Source organism: Mesoplodon densirostris, chromosome 6 (assembly GCF_025265405.1).
Source record: "Mesoplodon densirostris isolate mMesDen1 chromosome 6, mMesDen1 primary haplotype, whole genome shotgun sequence".
Classification (NCBI taxonomy): Eukaryota; Metazoa; Chordata; class Mammalia; order Artiodactyla; family Ziphiidae; genus Mesoplodon; species Mesoplodon densirostris.
This window is the reverse complement of record NC_082666.1, coordinates 1,806,355-1,823,311: the sequence shown is the minus strand read 5'-3', so window position 1 is coordinate 1,823,311 and position 16,957 is coordinate 1,806,355.

Here is a 16,957-nt window from a genome sequence, read left to right as displayed (position 1 = left end):
GCTCACCGAAAACACAATCATGATTAAGGCTAGAGACCAGGATATAGCCTGGGAATGGGCGTTCTCACGCAGCAGGTACAAGTGCTGGCTGTGGTGCTGACACGGTCTCAAAAGACGGGAGACCGTGGGGGCAAGCAGGGCCTGGTGGGGTAGCACCAGGGGAGCTTATGGGACACAATGGCATGTGAAGGCTGAGGAGGAGGATAGGAGAATAATAGGATGGGCAGCCCGTGGAGCACGCTGGAACGGAAGGGAACGGTGCTGAGGGGAGGAGACGGGAGGACGGGGCGGGGGGCAAGTGGAGCCGGGTCAGCAGAAGCTCTACGGAAGCATCTGGCCTTGGTCGTGAGGCTGTGGGGAGCTGCAGTGTGGATGGTGGTGACCAAGCGAGGTGGGGGTAGGAGGAGGACAGGAGGGGGCCTGGAGGCAGGAGGAAGTCAGAAAGCTCCCACATGCTTGCAGAGGAGTGATGCGGCGTGGGGGTGAGGGTCTGAACGGGTCAGGGAAGACAGTGGCAGGAGGACGCGAGGTGAGCCTTGACGGGGCCGGGGGCAGCTGTAAACAAGAATAGAGTGAAGAACGACAGGAATGCTTCCAGCTTGGGTGACAGGGGGCACGCCGTGCCACCTCCTGGAGGAGGGGGCGCTGCTGAGAAGGGGGTCGAGCGCAGCCCCGCACCTGCTGACCTGAGTGTGCAGGGGGACCTCCAGGTGGAGGTGGCCAGGGGCAGCTGAGTGTGCAGGGCTGGAGTCAAGGGCAGCTGTCAGCTCGAGGGCAGTGGCTGAGACTGTGGTGCCCCCCGCCCCGCCTCCACTTTACACAGAGTAGCCTGTGGAGAAAACTGAGGGACAAGGATACCTTAAAGCTCTGGTTGTGGTCCCATGGAGTCCAAAGGGGGGATTTCCAGGAGAAAATGAAAGCCTGTGGGAGAACTGGCAATGCCACCCATGGACTCAGAGAGACTATCTTGGGAGCCAGGTATAGCTCCAACTGCTGGGGCGATGGGGGCTCCTCGACAGTGGGGTGTCCCAGCTCTTGTTGGCGTCAGTGGCCTCTTTTGTTCCAAAGTCATCTTTTTGCGTGTGTGGGATGAAGGCCCGGGGAGCCCACTTCCTTTCACTATGTCAGTAATAAACTGCCTGGATCCAACAGCAGCTCATGGGGCCTGTATCAGCTGAATTGGCCAGGATTTGCGTGCCCAGCACCCTTCATCCATTGAGTCTCCACTGACTTACCAATGCCTGACCTTGCCGCCTGTGCAAACCCAGCCCTTTCCCTAGAACACAGGACCTCCTCCCTCAGGAAGACCGCTCCGGTTGCACCTCCTCTGGGGCACCACTTAGCATGCTGTGAGTCGCCCACCCCTCTAATGGCTGACCCCGTTTGCAGAGCAGACCCCTGCAGGCTGGACGACCTTAGTGATGTGTTGACAAAACACTTCTGAGGAGCCTGGATGTAAATAAGTGGCCTCCCATCAGTGGCACCTCGTCCTCAGAGGAGAGGCCAGTCAGTGATGATTCTCCCCTTGGGGGTGCAGCGGCAGGCCTGGGGCAGGGCTCCCCTCCCAGGCTGCACTCCCCAACCCCATCCACTGGGAGCAGTGATGGGTGATGTCCTAGGACTCCCTGGACATCCTCGGTGGGTTCCTCCCCTTCTGAGCCTCCGTCTCCTCTAGTACATAAGGATCAGGCTTCCATGTGGACACCGAGAGGGCCCCCTTCAAGGAAGGACCAGCTGCCCAGCTTCGGGGAGTGGTCAGCAGATGCCGGGCCATCAGCCCCTCCTGCAGTCTCAGCTTCAGAGAGTGGCCTTGTGAGGTCACGGCCCTCCCGGGTGGCTGGCCTAAGTGGCGTGTAAAGACCCAGACACTTCCCGTGATGGGGAGGACCCGGCCCAGAGCTGGCCTAACCCTGCAGCCTTCCCGCCCCATCCAACAGGTGCTGGTCTCTAAAGCACATCGTGCACCTGAACTCAGCCTTGCTTCCCAAGACCCCACGTGGCGCACTCACCTGGCTGCCCAGCATGTGTTTATTTAGCGCCTGCTATGTGCCAGGTGCTGCTTTAGGGACTGGGGGTGCAGCAGGAATAAGGCAGAGAGAGAGAGAGCCCACACCTTCACCCCTTCTGGGAGGTTCTCAAGATCACTGTCGCTCTCAGGAACAAGAAAGGCTGGGTGGTCTGAGTGTGTCCGGCTCAGGCCCGGCCAGGAGTCAGCGAGCGCCAAGGGTTTCCCTGCGTGGGGCAGGGCCAGCCGTGGCTGCCAGGCCCGGTTTGAGCTGGCAGGGCCCAGCCCGCTGTCCCAGCCCGGCCCTGGGTCCCGCCCCAGCACTGACAGTCCCCGGGCGTGGCCCGAGCTGCCCTGGCTGGTGGCAGCCAAGCGGATGACCGTCCCTCCCTGGTCTTCCTACCCCTGCCAACTCCTGCCTGGACTCAGCCCCTGGACCCCGAGCAGGCGTGCCTGGGCCACAAAGCCTGGGGAGGGTCTCCCAGCAAAGAAGGCTCCAAGTCTGGCCGAGAGGGGCGTCCACCCTGGCAATCTGCTCACCCCAGGGCCGCCCACCCCTGTGAGGCCCAAACCTGCAGCCTGGGCTGCCCGGCGGTACCCCGAGGCGGCCACTAGAGGGCGGGGTGAGCCGTGGTCCCGCGAGCAGGAGGACGGCCGATTCCTGGGGGTCCCCCTCAAGGCCCCTGCAGAGAGCCTGTGGCGGAGGAGTGACTTCTGAGGACACAGCCGCTCGGTCACCATCCTCTCCCCCAGCCCCGGGAGGGGCCGTAAGGGAGAACTAAAAGCTCTCCAGGCAGCAAAAGGGAGGAAGCAGGGGTTGGGGGAGAAAACTGAGGTGCTCCTACAAGAAGAAACAGCCCCCACTGCCCCTGTGGGTGCACGGGGAACCCGGTTTGAAAAGCACAGCCCTGGCCCAGCCCCCTGCAGCGGGAGACCCCAGGCCCAGAGAGAGGAGGGGCCCTGCAGCGACCAGCTGTAAAGGCCACCTCCAGCACCTCCCAACCGATGCAGGTGGGTCAGAGGGCGGGCTGCCTTAACAAGTCGGAGGCAGGGGAGTCTCAAACAACAACAGGAATTCAGGAATTTACCGGCTCCCAGCTCAGGAAGCCACAGGTGTGAGCTCCATGTGCCAGCAGGGCTGGTTCCCTCCAAGGCCGTTGGGGAGGATGTTCCAGGCCTCTCTCCAGCTTCTGGCATCGCCAGAAGTCCTCGTGCTTCCTTGGCCGGGAGACACCTCCTTCCAGCTGCTGCCCCTGCCTGCACGGGGCCCCTGTTCCAAGTCTCCCTCTTGTCTTTGTGTCTCTGTGTCTCTCCTCTTCTCAGAGGACACGAGTCCTAAACCCAGGACTGAAGATCCACCCTAAATCCAGGATGATCCTTGACTGGTTACGTCTGCAAAGACCTGATTTCCAGACAAAGTCATTCTGAGCTTCCAGGTGGATGTGAGTTTTGGGGCGACTCAACCCCCACTGAGAAGTCGAGGGCATTTACTAGTGGGGGGCACGTCCCTAGCCTCGAGCTGCCCACCGACCTTCACCAGCTTTGGCTCCACCTGGAGGTCGGTCCTGCCTGGCTGCACCCGCCCTCGAGGAGCAGAGGCCTCAGCCTCCTGGGAAATGTGAGTGGTCCCAAGGTTAATTAATTAGTGCATTAAAAATGCGCCTGTTAAGGGTCCCCGCAAACAGGAGAGTATTCATCACCCATTTCCTGAGAGTGACAAGTGCGTTTCCCTAAATTCCTCAGCTGCTGACTTAACCAAATGATCATCCCCCGGCTGCTGCCGTTTCCCATGAAGTCACAGCTCATGAATATTCTGGCGTAGCAATTTGCTTTTTGAAAGGACAGACTTATTACTTCATCTTTAAGTTTACTGTCATGAAGAGTAATTTTCTGGGCCCTAAAATAATGAAATGGTGGTGACAGTTCTGGTTAGCCAGACAGTTCCCGGGGGCCGGTCCCTGCCCCGTAGGGGTAGCGAGGGGGGCGTCAGGCCTTCCTGCCAGTGGCTCCAGACGTGCAGTCAGCCCAGGGGACCGTCGCTGAATTATGTTAAGGGGCTGCACCCTCCGCTCCTCTGCTTGGCACTCCACAGTTTCTAAGCAGGCCCACCCTTCTGCTCCGTGTCTCTGCGGCCACTCCGTGTGCTGGGCCGCAGGTGCGTCACCGTCTGTGAGCCAGGTAAGAGGGTGGGAAGCTTAGCTGTGGGGTCGGAGTCAGACACATGCCAGTTCAAATCCTGATGCTGTCTGGTCTTAGGCGAGTTACTTCACCTCTCTGGGCCTCAATTTCCTCATCTGTGAAATGGGAGTCTTGAGCTGGGATTTGGCCCCAGGCTAATGCCAGAGCCTGTATTCTCCTGCCCCTCTCTACCTCCTCAGGTCTGGAGAGACGGTGACCAGGGAGGGCTGGCCTGAAGTCTGGATCTTCTGTCTGCACATAGCAGAGACAGTGACACCCCAGAGATGAACGGGGGGCAGTGCCGCCCAGCAGCTTCCCCGGGAGCATCCTCTCAGTGCGATTTCTGTCGCTTGATGCAATTATAGGCCATTCCAAGCACCCAATAAACCGTAGCAATTCACCAAGCACATGTTTAAGTGGAAGATCAGATGTCCTGACTCCCTTCCCTAATTTTTCTGTAGAAGGAGCACCTCTTCAGAGATGGGGTGACAGCCGGCGGGTAGGGCTCTCTTCAGAGCCGGCACCTCTCCATCGCCAGCCTCCCTGCCCCCGGCCTGGCACCAGACGGACCCCCAGAGGCCCCCACCACAGCCGACCCTGCCGATTGAGGGGTGCCTCCTCCAGGCTGGCCACCAAGGAGGCCCAGCCCTGCACCCCAGGCCCATCTCCTCACCACCCTGGGCTTTCTCACCCTCTGCCCCGCAGAGCCCCCTCCCCAGCTTCTCCGGCCCCCAAGACTCAACTCCAGCATCCTGGCTGGCCCCCCACCAGGCTGGGGTTCGGGCCCTGTGGGTGTCCCCCCAGCTCATATCCTCTGGGATCAGAGCTCAGGTCTCCTGTGTCCCCACATGTACGTCTGCCCCTGTCCCCTGAGGACAGGTCATCTTGCTTCCTGGACCCCAGCCCCTAAATCAGTACTCCTGTGAGAGCAGGTGGTCGCCAAGTTTCTGTTTGTTTTGAATGAAAGAAAGAAAGAAAGAAAGAAAGATGAATGAATGAACTCATATCGGAGGGTTCACCCTGACAAAGGTAAATACTGTGGTTTACAGAGTGTGGTCCACTAATAGGACGCCTGCCTCATGGAGAAGTGTGGCGCAATCGCTGTCCAGAACAGTGATACAGACAACGGGTAAAGAAGTGGGATTTGACCTGCAGGGACCCATGGTGCCTTCTGCCGGCCACCAAAGTGCTGCCACGCAGGCCCGGGGGTGGGGCTAACACATAAGGTCAACCCCTTTGTGGGTTGGACGCTTCTAAGGGGCTCAGACGGTGGTCCTCTCACCCTCCCTGTACGAAGCACAGCCCGCTGTGGGCAAGCGCAAGCCGATGGGTGGACAGCCGTGCACACATACGGCATCAATGATGCCCCCGTGAAAATCACTGAATCAGGACTGGAGGAGTTTTACTGTAACCGGACGTCTTTAACTGTCCCTGGGAATCTTGTCACAGAGGATCTGAGTGGCTGAGTCCGCCACACGCCCCGCCCCCGAGGCTCAGTTTCCGGAAGGCTGTGTGCTCTTTGCTGAAACGGCATTTGTGAGACTTGCAGCTGGTTTTTCACATGGACACCATCAGCCCTGTAGGGGAGGGGCTGTCCTGCAGGGGGCAGAGCTGGCTCACACGTGTGGTCGATAGCATACCCCTCGTCCCCTTGTGACAAGAGAGTGAGCTCCCAGGGGGCCCGGGGGCCACACCATCCCTGGCGAGAATGTTGGTGTAAGGAGGTCTCAGGCCAGGCGCACACGAGAAGAGAGACCAGACCTCCCCTCCCTCCTGTCCTGCCCTTGTCACGGGCGGACCCCCTGGTTCCAAGAAGCCCCAGTGGCCGAGGGTGGAGTCAGGAGGGGCAGAGGGGGCCGGAGGCTTCCCAGGGTCACTGGGGTTGGCGCTGAGCGATGAAGCCCGGCCCCCCGAGGGCTCCTGCAGCACCCCTTTCCCCACGAGGAGTTGGAGCCGCCCTCCCGAGAGTAGCCTCAGGAAGAGACACCTCCCCACTCCTTCCCAGGGGAGCCCGGTGGAGCCAGAGGCGGCTCATCAAGCATCTGCCCATCTGCCTATTTCCACGAGAGCAAGGAGCAGGCTGCCTTCAGAAAGGGCCCAGCACCTTCTGCTCCTGGACCCCGTCCAGACGGTCCCTCCTGGCAGTCCAGGTGCGGGGTCTCTCTCCGAGGTGCTGAAACACCCCTGTGGCCCCGGCCGCCCTCCTGGCCGCCGGTGTCCCTTTGACCACAGGCTGCCTGTCTCACCGTCACTCCTTGGACACACGCAGCCTCTTCAGCCACACTCTCCACCATCTTTATCTTCTTTTCATTTATTTTTTAAATTGTGGTAAAATACACATAACATAAAATGCACCTTTGTAACCGTTTCTAAGCGCACAGTTAAGTGGCATAGGGTTCATCCACCGCATCCGCCTCCAGGACCTTCTCGTCTCCCCAGACACTGTGACCTCATTAAACGCCCACCCTCCCTCCCCTCACCCGGCCCCTGGGCCCATCATCTACTTTCTGTCTCTGTGGGTTTGACTCCTTTAGGGCCCTCACATGAGTGGAATCACACAGTATTTGTCCTGCTGTGTTGGGCTCATTTCACTGAGCAAAACGCCCTCAAGGCTCGTCCATGTTGCAGCCTGTGTCAGGGTTTCCTTCTTTCCAAGGTTGAATAATTTCCTTTGTATGGAAGGACCACATTTGGCTTATCTATTCCTCCTTCAGTGGACACTTGGGTTGTTTCCACTTTCGGCTATTGTGAATAACGCTGCTCTGGACATCAGTGTACAAATATCTCTGCAAGCCCTGCTTTCAAGTCTCTTGGGTACCTACCCAGAGGTGGGATTGCTGGGTCATATGGTAACTCTTTGTGCAATTTTTTTTTTTTTTTGGCGGTACGCAGGCCTCTCACTGTTGTGGGCTCTCCCGGAGCATAGGCTCCGGACGCGCAGGCTCAGCGGCCATGGCTCACAGGCCCAGCCACTCCGCGGCATGTGGGATCTTCCCAGACCAGGGCACGAACCCGTGTCCCCTGCCTCGGCAGGCGGACTCTCAACCACTGCGCCACCAGGGAAGCCCTCTTTGTGCAATTTTTTGAGAACCTTCCATACTGTTTGACACAGCGGCTGCACCATTTTCCATTCCCAACAGCAGCAAGCGAGGTTGCCAGCTTCTCCACGTCTTCACCAGCCTGGCTGTTTTCTGTCTGACAGAAGCCATCCCAGCGGGCACATCCTCATCTTCTCCCCCACCTGGTGTCTTTTGTTTTGCTTCGTCTTGTGTTTTTGCAACAGGAACTGTTCAGAGGCGGGCAGGAAGACGGCTGAGAGCACAGTTTTGGAGCCAGAAAGATCTGGACCCAAGTCCTCACCGTGATGCTCACCAGCTATGGGATCTGAGAAGGTGGTCAGGGTGAAACGAGACACTGCCTGTAAGGAGCCCAGCAAAGTGCACGTGTGAGAGCATGCTGGCTTCTCTACTGTCAGCATCGCTGAAGGCAGGAGGGCGCGTCCTGGGAGGACGCTAGTGCTGGGCGGCTCACACAGGTGGCCGGGAGCCAGGAAGGCGTGGGGTGGCCAGGCCACCAGAGGCCAGCAGTGCTCAAGGCTCTACCAGCCACCCGTGTCCTCTGAAGACAGACACGGGGGCCCAGGGGCTGGTCCCTGCATGTGAGCCGGGATCATGGGGGCGACTGGCGGGAGGCCCGGGAGCCAGAGAGCACGTGGACGTGGCTACATGGAGGGGGCCGTGGCCGCTGCCCCGGGAGCACCTCATTTCCCTCTCCCGGCATCCACTCCACACTAGGCGATGATCTAACACTTCCCAGTCCTGAGATAATAGCCTCCGAAGACGCACAAAAGAGCTGATGTTTGGGCGCCCCTGATGCAGGAAGCATCCGGCACCGTTTCTGGGAACACGAGACATTTAAGCGACTTCCTTGCTGAATATTTCATGATTTATATTAATGGCTTTCTGGTGTTTTTCATAACAAAACTGTCCACAGGTTGATGGGTTAAAATGTGGTTATTCCGGTCACTGTCTCTCTGGACGCCCTTCTGAGTGCCAGCCCACTCAGCCCTCCGTCTGCCTGACTCTTCTCCCTGAAGGCCCGAAAACGCCACGTGTCCTAAACAAGGTTGCCCTCCACCGAGATGGACGCCACCCGCTCATTCACGGTCCTGCACGCCACAGGGCCTCCGACACGCAGGTGGAGGCGTGCGTGACAGCTCCGGGCCACGGGGAGGATGGCGGGTGGGGAGGCTGCCCTGTCCCCCACCTGCGCAGTGTCCTGGGGTCTGGGGCTGGAGGGACCTGCACAGACCCTGGTCCAGGCGTCCAGCCTTTGAGGCCACGACTCGCCCAAGTTCACATCTTACCCGAGAGCTGCCTGGCACTCCCCAGGAATACATTTTTTTAAATGAACTGAAGTCCATCCTTTATCAGGTTTCCTTAGTTTTCCCCTAAGTCCCTTTCCCGTCCCAGGACCCACATGGCTGTTGGTCCTCATGTCTCCTGGAGCTCCTCTGGGCTGTGACAGTTTCTCAGACTTCACTGGCTTTTGATGACCTTGACTGGAGGAGAACTGGGCGGGGATCTCGTAGATTGTGTCTCTGTTAGGCTTTGTCTGATGTTTTGACTGGACTGGAGTGGTGGTCACTGGGAAGACCTAGGAGGTGAGGTGCCCTTCTCACGCCATGGAGCCAGGGGTGCGGGCCCTCACCATGCCCTGTCACTGCCGATGGTGGCCCTGTCACTGCCGATGGTGGCCCTGTCACTGCCGGTGGTGACCCTGGTCACTGGCTGAGCTGTAGTCAGGTTTCTCCCTGTACATTGCTCCTTCCCTCCCTCTGCATGTTTTATCCTCTGGAAGGAGTCTGCACACAGCCCACTCCTGGCGGGGGGTATTCTGCCCCCCAGCGTGTCTGCATGTATTATCTGGGGCTCTGCACGGGGGGCTGCCTCTGCTCTCCCGTGTCTGTGTCTGTTCAGCCATTTCTCCACGGCCGTGTGCTCATGCGGACGCTTGTTTTGCACTTTGGAGTTCACCCTGCAGTACTTTTTGCTTTACTGGCCCAGCTTCGGCCCCGGGGGGTGGGGGGTGGCTTTCAGGGCTCCTGTGTCCTTTCATATACTCCACCAACGTGGGTCCTTTTCTCTCCCCCGGGAATTTTTAAAATATATATTTAAAGATTTAAAAATTGCGGTAAAATACACATAACAAGATTTACCATTTTAACCATTTTTAAGGGTCCAGTTCTCTTGCATTAAGCACATTCTCAGTGTTGTGCAACCATCCCCACATCCGTCTCCGAAACTTTCTCATCTTCCAAAACGGACACTCTGTCCCCACTAGACGCTCACTCCCCATCCCTGCCCCCAGCTCCGGCCCCACCCCCAGCCCCGCCCCCCCATCTACTTTCTGTCTCTGTGGATGTGACTCCTCTAGGGCTTCCTCTGAGTGGATCCTACAGGATCTGGCCTGCTGTGTTGGGCTCATTTCACTCAGCACAACATCCTCCAGGTCCATCCATGCTCTACGGTGTCAGGATTCTCTCCCTTTTAATGCGGAATTGTTTGCCTGCACCCTCACTGACCACCACAGGATCTGTCAATTCCCAGGATCTGTCACTTCCCAGGAAGACACCCTACCCTTGGGGGAGGTGGGCAAGCCCAAGATGCAGGCGGAGGGGGCTGTCCTGGACCCTCTGATCCCCCAGGAGAGCCTTGGCTGACCTGCTTCCACACACAGCTGTCGTCAGCTCAGCACAGGTGTCGCTGAGGGGGGCTGGGCCTGGGGATGGGGGCCACCGAGGAGACTCCTGAACCCTCATCCAGGGGGGTCGGGGCGGGTGGTGGCGGGCAAAGCCACCTGGCCAGGCCCCAGCTCTCAGGCTCCGGGGGCCCCATACCACCCTTGGCCCTGTGCCCCCCAGGAGCAGCCCCTAGCCCCCATGGTGCCTTAGAGTGTCTGGAAAGTTTCCAAACTCCTATTGTAACATCCCACAAACCCGAGCTGTTGAGAGCCCTTTGAGAGGCACCCTGCAGACACACCGCCAGCAGGCATGATGTGAACGAAACAAAATTAATTTCTTTCTGGGAATGAACGGTCTCTTCCAGAGGGGTCTCCCCACAGGGGCTCGCCTGCCCGAGAGGTGCCCTGGGTCACCCCCCGCCTCCGCGGCTGAGACCTCAGAGACCCCAGCCTGGCTCTGCGGCGTCATCGCCATGCACCCCTTGGGAGAAACTCAGGCTTGAAGGTCTGGCCCGAGGACACGCTGAGGGTGACCAAGGAGAGCCAGCATTGTGCCTCTGCCACCTCAGCTGACACACAGGCGGCCTCAGGCCAAGCTGGGCGTCCCCAGGGGCTCTCGGTCACCAGGTAAGGGACGTGAGCACGGTCCTGGTGCTGGTTCTCCCCTCTCCGCACCCCCCGGGGCCAATGCACACTCAGGGTGGCCCTCCAGGGGTCTGCCCTCCACAGAGGGCTCCCCTCCAACAGAGGCGCCTGGACTGGAGGCTGCAGGGGCACCGCCCCGCCAGCTGATGCTTCTCTCCGCCCAGACTTTTGTCTTCCCACCTTTTAACTAGAGATGAATGAGCCTGGCCCCGCCTCCCCGACAGGCTGTAGGTGGGGGCGGATCCCAGGAGAAGGATGCGGGTGCGCCTTGTAAAGGGCAGAACGTCTCATAACGTAAAATCAAAACTGAGCGGAGGCCCAGGCCGCCAGCCCTTGTCCCGCACCAGAGCCTTTGGGGTGAGCCGGCACTCAGGCTGGGCGGGGCTTGACGTGAAGCCGTCCCTGCATGTGGGGGGCCCTCTGTGACGTGGGGTGTGAGAGTGGAGCAAGTCTGTTCAAGACCAGGGCGCCCCCCTGCCACGTCCGTCCGGGTGGGCAGTGAGCTGGAAACTGGGGGCGGGGCGGGCACAGTGCCGTGACCTCGGTGCCACACATGCAGCTGCACCCGCAAAACCCTGCCACTCACTTGGCCCCACTCCTGCCTTGGGGGCCAGGCCACTAAGAGGAGGGGAAACTTCAGCACAGAGAGGGGGGCTCCTTAAGGTTAACTGGCTAACCTCCCGCCCCTACCCGCCCCCTGTTCCTCCAGAAACACCAGAACCTTCAGGGAGGGGCGGGCTTCCGAGAGGCCCCACCTCAGTCAGATGATGCTGCCAAGAGGGGCGCCCCTGCCCCTCGGAACAGTCACGGACGAGCCCACAGCCAACCCCATTGTCCCTCCCCTCCCCCGCCGGGCATCACTGGACTCCGGCCACTGCGGACCACACGCACTGCATTTAGAAGGGTCCCCGCCAAGGAGGCACTGGGAACACGGCGTTCCCTTGGTGGCCGGCCAGGCAGCCCGCCTGCCCTCCCTCTCCCCACCCCCCGGGAGGGCACTTGCAGCAGCAGCTGCCGAGTTCGTTCTCGGGCACTGCCCGCCTCCAGACACGCACTGTCCACAGCGCAGGCCCCGAGGACGCCCGGCCGGCCTGTAAGCCAAAGAGGTGATGGAGGTGGGTCCCACCTGCCCCGGACAGTGGGGTGCCAGGAGCCCACCGACCCGCCTGGGCTGCCCTGGGCGGTGGTTCCAGGCCCCCCTCCTTCCTCGGGTCTCGGGCCTGACCCCGGTTTGGTGCTGGCTCTGCCCGCTTCTGCACGTCTCAGGTTCTCGCGGGGACACTGGTCATTTTGAATGTCCAGTGCTGGACACTCGCATGTAACCGTCCCCAGGCCGTGCTTGGTAAGCGCTGCGGGGTTGTTCCTCCCGCACGGGGCCCCTCAGGCAGCTGCGGGCCCAGCACAGCCCGCGTGCCGAGGCCTCTTCCACCTGCCCCTCCCAGGGCTCCTCTCCATCTTGCTCCTAACCACCCGGTCCTTGCATCCCCGCTGCAGGCTTGTTCCTTCCCCGGCCCTGGCTCGTGCTGGGCACAGGGCCTTCTCCACAGCACCTCCTCCATGAAGCCTCCCCAGATTGCTCCTCCAGCATCACCTGGCCGAGGTGGACCTGACTTGTCCTTCCAGGGCTTAGGGGACAGGGCTCCCTCCCAGAGGCTCACCCTACCTGTGCTCACCATGACCCGCAGCAGCACTGCCAGGACAGAAGGTGGGTGTGGAGGTTGTGGTGTGGGCTTGTCTGAGGTCACCAGACCCTGGCTGGAAGAACTGGGACCTGACCCAAGCCTTACTCAGGCCCTGAATGTGGGGTCATTCGGCCTGACCTCTGTAGGGAGGATTCAGGGGCCGGAGACTGGAGAGCCCCCGGCTGCAGCCAGCCAGGGGACCCGCAGGCGAGGGCCGCCAGGCCTCCTCATACTTGGGGTGGACTGGGAGGCGAGGGTGCGGTGGCTGGACAGGAAGGGCCCAGGCGTTGGGGAGAACGGCTGCGACTCCGTCGTGGCCCGCGAGCAGCAGGCAGCATCGCGGTCTCAGCACGAGTCCACTTGGCCTTCCCGCCCGGGCCGTTGAGCAGCCGCCTCATGACGTCCCCAGAGCCATTTGAACCCCCTTCCAGCCTGGGAGACTCTTGGAGTCCCCTCAGGCTCTGGCCCAGCCACCACCCCTCACAGATGCCACCCTGAGCTGGGACAGACCAAGAGCAGACACCCCTCAGGACCCCTAGGAAGGGTCCCTACCATTGTGCTCTTGTCAAAGCCTGAGCAGCTAGAAGCACAGCTGACCATCCCCCGGGGGAGCGAGCAAGTCTTGGGGGGTGGACGGAGGACATGCGAGGTGGGGGCCGAGGGACCACCACCTCCTACAGCTTCCCAGCAAGGTGACCCTCCCGGCTCCGGCTGGGTCCACAGCAGAGGCTGGGAAAAAAACTTTCCAGCAAGAAATTGCCTGCATTGGTGACCCCAGCCAGTCCACTCTCACCCATGTCCCTCACCACAGTGGGAGGACAGGCAAGCTCAGCCTGGGCCAACCAGGAAGGGGGATCGGGCTGGAGCTGGCCCTCCACTCCTGAGGGGCCCCACCCTGGCTGTCCCCAGCCCTGGGACCGGGGTGCCCCGCTGCAGCTGACCCTTGGCCTGTCTTCCACCTCACGCCCAGGTGGCCTCCGTGGTCTCTTGGGCCCCAAACACTTGCTGGGAGCTGCCCGGGCCGACGCCTCTCCCGGAGCCCCTGAGACCCCCCCAGCTTCCTGTCGGCCCTCAGCATGGGCTGAAAGGGCCCTCCTGCCCCAGCTGACGCCTGCAAGTGACACCGGAGTAGTAATTCCCGATTAAATAGGCACAAAACTGAGGACTGCGGAGCGATTACCCAAACTGACTGGATATTGAAGAACAAATATCCTGTTAGCGCCACTTCTGCCGGGCACACATGGCCATAAACGGGGACAGAGGGGCGCTGGGCCATGAATATGGAAACCTGCTTCCTTGGGCTTGCAGGCTCTTAAACGAGGCTGCGTCTCAGAGAGCCAGCGGAGGGGAGATGACTGCTCCATGCCTGATTTATCGGCAGGAATGCTTTGCAGTCCTTCAGGTTAATAAAAATATTTAATAAAGAATCAAGATGGTTTATCTGTAATGCAAAGAGAATCACATTGCCTATATTTTTATTACTGAAAACTTGGAAGCAGGAAGAAATGATGATACAACCTACTGTATAAATGACAAAAATACCCATTCTGGTTATGGGCTTCGCTCCACAGTCTCCCTCTGCCCTATAAACATAATCTATTCGCTTGCCTCTTTCGGCTGATTCTAGAGTCTGCTCCGCATTGTAGAGTTTAATATCAGCCCTGCTCTCAACAGCACAGGGAAGTGATTAAATAAGAAATAAATTTGGCTGTCATTGCATTTAAAATCAAATCAAGGATCATTTGTTACCCCAAATGAACCAGTTCTCCTTCTCTGCCCATAAGTAGGCTGCCATTTGCCGAACCATTTAGAAAAGTATATATAGTCAACTCGGCGCATAATGGCTTGTACTATAATACGATCTTTATGGGGCTGCCTCGCTGAGCTGCTGGAAGAACCCATAAACAGCACATGGCTTTTTTAATTTAAAGTTATAGGCACGAGACTTTGCAGGCTCACCTCAGATCCATCTGAGTCTTGTTGGGAGAAGCCCATGGCAAACCCTGGGGAGCCCCGGGAGCCCCCCTCCACCCGTACCACCTGCCCTGGGAGGGAGGAGGGGCCGAAGCATGTCCTGGGTGTGCACAGCCTCACCGGAAGCCACCCTAGTGGGGAGGAGGGGCCTGGGTGCTGCTTGGGGAAGCAGGGCCTGGACGGGGGAGCTTGCCTCAGGGCTCCAGGCGGGAAGTGCCAGAGATGTGAGGCGAAGGGCCGGCCCACACCCGAGAGACTTTCTCAGGCTGAGTTAGGTCTCTGGCTTGGGCGCCCACCCATGGCTGAGGAACAGAGGGGGCTGCAGGACACAGATGGAGGGACCGAGGAGCTGGAACTTGGGCCTGCCCCATGGTGACCTGTCCATGGTGCTCAGCGGGCCCTCCTGAGCAGGCAGGGCACCAGGAGGCGGCTTTTAGAAGGGCCTCCAACAAAAACAGTTTCACAGGGTCTAGTATTTTAAGGGGCCACGTTTCAGGAAATGCACTAACCCCTAATGCTGGCCCCTCCAACCCGACGATGCCAGATTAAGAACTGCGTGAGGGTGATTGCAGTGCTCACCTCGGGTGGTGGGCATCCCTCCCACCTAGGCCCAGAGAACTTGTCCAAAAGCCAAGAAACCCGGCCAGGAGCAGGCCTGTCCCCCAGCCCAGACCACGAGCCCCGGTCTGCCCTCTTGGTTAAACTGTGCCTGATCCTCACGTCAAGGCCGTCTCCTGCTCAGGCGTCAGGGTTTGAGACACCATCACCCGTGCGGCCATGAGACGCTCACTCACACCCCTTTTCCCGCCACCCCGGCCCCCTCCAGGCACAGAGCCTGCGGAGGGAGCACCGGGTGTACCTCTAGGAGCGGGGGCGAGGCTAGGGAAAGTCCCATGCGGCCCTCACCTTGGCCCCCGGGGCCCCCTGAGCTGTAGTTGGAGTAGCGTCCCTGCCCCGGCTGATGCCAGCAGCAGGTAAAGGTGAGAGAGCACCCCCAGTTGGGGGGGACTGAGGCCCAGAGACAGGCGGGGGTGCTGGCCCTGCCCCGTGACCTTGAGCCTAGCACAGCACCAGCACCGGGAAGGCGGGACGATGGGAGAAGGCATTCCAAGTGCTCCCCGCTCCCTCCCGCGCCAGGACGTTAGCTATGCAGGTCCTGGGGCCAGGGCACTGCGGCTCCGGTCAACAGGTCAGCGACAGGGCCTTGGCAGGGGCCCACCAGCCCGCCTCTGACCTCCGACCTGACTTCTGACCCCTCCCCAGACTGAGCCCTGCATCCCACTGGACCCTCTCCTGTGTCTATCGAGCTGCCGGACACGCAGTGACAGGAAGGTCTGGGCAGCCCACCCAACCCCGTCCTCTGCCTCCTGGGGCTCGGGGACCCGCAGGCCAGGCCAGGCGCCAGGTGGAGTCTGGTGCTGGGCCGTGTGGAGAGTGTCCGCGGCTGTTTGCCAAGTGCAGGGAGGTTAATGCCTCCACCTCGTTAATGGCTCGCTGCGCTGTAATGTTCAGCATAAACTTAAGAATTAATTGCCTCACCTTCCGAGGCACCTTTAACTGCTCCTGAAAGGAAGCACGGCTGATAACCATCACTTTAACGTCAGCTCTTGTTAGAAGAGACCGTTGGACCGAATTCCTTCCGCTGGCTCATTATTCCACATTTTCCCCTCCCTCGCAAAAATCTCTGTACGCGCGTTTTGGCCTCATTTTTTAAATGCTCAAAGGAAAAGAGCCAAGCCCTGGGCCTGGGGCTGGATCTGTGGGTGTGGGACGGGCCGTGGGCTCAGACCCCTGCCGGCCTCGCCCGGGCGAGAGCATCGGGGGCAGACGGACTAAGGTCAGCCCCCAGGGATCCTCCTCCTTTCCAGGGCCCCTTGGAGTCCGTGAGGATGTTGAGGCGTGACCCCTAGGTCATGGGACGAGCAGCCACATCCTCCGGCTTTGGCGCCCAGGCAGGGTCCGCCTGTCTCCCCCAGGACCTGAGCGCCTCGTCCAGCTCCTCTGGGCCTCACTGTCCTCCACCGACACTTGCAAAAAACGAATGGGCACATCCTCTCCTGGTTGGGAGCAGGGGGTTCTGCAAGCGTCCTGTGCGGGACACACAGGAGGCGTGGGCCTCAGTGGGCCCTGCGGGGTGGCTCCCCAGTGACCTGGCTCACAAACCAGGGGCGCCAGGAGGTGGGCGCCCAGACACACTCAGGGAGGGACTGCAGGACCAGGCGAGGTGGCCCTGGCCCCGAGGGCCCGGCCACTGGCTGGAAGTGCTACAAGGTCCACTGTGCGGGGGCGGGGCACATCGCTGGCTCCTCCCACCTTTGGGCAGAACCCCCTCTGTCCCTCCCACCCAGGAGACAGGATAGGGTGGAGATAGTCACCCCATTTCTGATGGTGGAGAAACTGATGCCCAAGTGGGGCTCCTGATGGAAGAGCCAAGACTAACAGGCCCAAGACCCCCGTCTTCACCCCACCTGCAGCACCTCCCCCAGCCCCAAAAGCCACCCTTCTGCCTTCTTTTTTTTTTTAATTTTTAAAATTATTTTTTGCACCGCGCGGCCTGTAGGATCTTAGCTCCCTGACCAGGGATTGAACCCGTGCCCCCTGCAGTGGAAGCGTGCAGTCCTAACCACTGGACCGCCAGGGAAGTCCCTGCCTTTCTGTCTTAATATGACCTGTTCCCACACATGGGCACAGTCAGGGGCACACCTGGAGCCACCCACACTCTCTCGCTGAA